This window comes from Lycium barbarum, chromosome 1 (assembly GCF_019175385.1).
Source record: "Lycium barbarum isolate Lr01 chromosome 1, ASM1917538v2, whole genome shotgun sequence".
In the NCBI taxonomy this organism is placed as follows: Eukaryota; Viridiplantae; Streptophyta; class Magnoliopsida; order Solanales; family Solanaceae; genus Lycium; species Lycium barbarum.
This window is the reverse complement of record NC_083337.1, coordinates 21,269,182-21,272,341: the sequence shown is the minus strand read 5'-3', so window position 1 is coordinate 21,272,341 and position 3,160 is coordinate 21,269,182.

Here is a 3,160-nt window from a genome sequence, read left to right as displayed (position 1 = left end):
GCGACATTGCCATCGCAATTATAGCCACACCATAATCAGCTGAACCAGAAAAATCTGGTTTTTCACCAAGCCCTGATCCAACGCTCGGAACTCATTTGGAATCCCCCGGACACAAATCAAATATGCATTTCTGTCATAAAATATGCTACGAACTCGCTCGCGCACTCGGAATTCCCAAAAGAGGTCACCTTGATTTAGCATTGACCAAATTCAACTCCAAAACACCAAAAACTCAACTTTCCAACCAAAGACCTAAATCACACCTGAACGCTTAAAGACCCGAACCAAAGGCTCGACTAAGTCAAAAATCACATTTCGAATTTAATGGAATCAACGGACTCTCAAAATGACGCAGTTACCCCCAATATGAGGAAACTCTCAAAATGACACATTTACCCCTGATATTGACTTTGGTCAAACATCCCCATTTTCTTAACTTAGAAAACTCAAATTTCACTATAACCAAACCAAAACCCTTTCAATAGGCGCGGGAACCGCGTCACCTATCCCCACACGTTATAAATACCAAAATGGAACTACAGAAAGGTTATTTTGGGAGAAATAGGGTAAAAATCTCAAAATGACTACGCGAGTCATTGCAGAAGCGCATAACAGCCCCGTGGCAATTTCTCTGGATTCATTGTCATGGATACGCAAGGAACGCTCTCTTCCGGGTTTTCGAACGAATTGCTTCCTACATGTCTCTGCCTGCCACATGTCAACACTATCTCTTCCCACGTGTTCTGTCAGATTTTACCCTATACAGAGATATTGACCTATGACAATCAAACTATCCAAAAATGTTGTCGTACCCATATCAGATCCTCCCAAAATGCACTACCTTTGAAAGATCCTACATGCACTAGCTGGTATTTTGGAAAAGTTCGAGCAACATATGGGTTTGCTCAACTTAGAATGAAAACTTTTATCTTTGATTTTTATTAAAAACATAAATTTCCCTTGCACAATAAAAATGATTTGACAAAAACATATACTCTCTATATTTTTTATTTTTTTTAATGTTGAAACGGGTTAATAGGTGACCTGCCTTTTTGGAATGATTTTTAGTTGGTTATACTGATAGTGTAAAACTTTTACGCCATTAGTATAGTCTAACCTGGGTTAGCCAATTAGTTATTAGTTTTACCTGCCAAATTATCATTTAGTTCTTATCATTATACATTGACAGTATAATTTTATTTTTATTATTATTGTAGTTTAATCTGTGATAGCATATGAGTTACCTTTTTTACCGGGTTACCACGTAATTACCTCAAAGCTGATTATATAATTTTTTAGTATCAGAGTACATATTAAGCTTTATTTGTGGTTACCTTAAAAGTATCATGATTGGGAAAATGATTTTTTATATATAGTACTGTCAATGCATAATACAACTTAAATTCTTTTTTAATTCAGATAACAATTGCTAAATAAAATCCACAAACACTAACTGCTGTTATTACGTAGTGTAAGCTATTTCTAATTTATAAACCGATCTATATATTTTGGTGTGTCAAGAAAAATAGGCTTAGAGGGTGTTTGGCTCAGCTTATAAGCTGGTCAAACCAACTTATAAGCACTTTTTGGCTTATCTCCGTATTTGGTAAAAACAAAATTGCTTATAATTAGTATTAAAGCTGTCTATTTGGTTAGTTCTTCAATCCACAACTTCTATTTAGTCTAAAATCGGACCCAGTGATTTCACACTTCAACATAGGATTTGCTCAGTTTTATCATTGGGATTTAGGACTGACTCAATCGATTGGCATTTTACAGATTTGTGCTAGATATAGAAGATAATGAAATTGATTGTTACGTCCATCCGAGGCCTAATTACTTATTTTTATAGTAACAGATAATAGGGTAATCTTAGCTAAAAGGAGGAAAACTAACTTTAAAAGATTAAAAAACAAGATATCTAGTGGAATATACATTATTAAAAAAACGCAAGTAATTTCTTCACATTTGTTTAAGTCTTGATTGACAAAATTACGTGGTGTTTGTATTCATAGAAGGATCAAAGATATTAAGTACTCGATGATAGTCAAAATGCACACAAAATGGTTGATTGTTATTAGAAAAAAAGAGCAATAAAATATATTATTAATGACACCACAAAAGATATGAGCCAATGGGCAAACATCAGAAGCTTTAAGAGAAAATAGATGCAGGGTCTCTCTCTATGATAATCCTGCTTGTAGTAGAATCACACTTGAGAGACACAACTCATTTCTTTAGCTGTTTCTAAATCCAAGAAGCTGTTAGTGCTTCCAGAATCCAACAACACGGAATCACACTTAGATGACTCTTCCAAACCGTCACTACTAGAAACAGCGGGTTTTCCCACCGACATTCAGTGGGAAATTTATATTATATAACATTGTTTTTCCAGCTCACTGGAAAAACACATGGTAGGAAATTAATTTCCATTGAAACGCTGAACAATTTCATAATTTTTTCGTGTGAAAACACTACTATTTAGGTTTTTCCCACTGACATTCAGTGGGAAATAGCCATTAAACATTTTTCGGTAGGAAATTCAGTAAGAAAATAGAGATTTTTTAGTAGTGCGTGTACTTGTACTACTGGCCAAAGAAACTTGTCGATCACATGTACGGAAGGCAAATGGGTGTGTTCTAACAAATTCGACGGGCTAAAACGTATCAAATTAATTATTATTTCAAGATCCAATCGCCTAAATTTCAAAACTAGCTATAGGCTACTAATGCATCGGAAAGCAGAGTAGAATTCTCTTGAGAATTTAGCACTAAATGCAGTGCCGGCTCAATGGAGAGGCAGCCAACGCAATTGCCTTAGACCCCCAAAATTAGAGGGCTCCAAATATTATTATTTTATATATCATAAACATATTATTAATAAAAAGTTTTTTTTAAGATAGAGGGTTTTCATTCAAGTCATCGTTCACTTTAAATTAATTGCCCAACTATTACAAGTGTATGAAATTATATTGACATATGCTAACGCTAAATGAATTGATGTTATTGGAGTATTTGGATTATAAAAGAAATATATAATAATGTGTGCTTTCTTCAAAATATTATACAAGACTTTGTGAGTAGAGTCATCAGATATTTCTAATGGTGAGAGCTAGCGGATAACCGAGTGAACGATCAAGATACCTATAAGATGAATCATA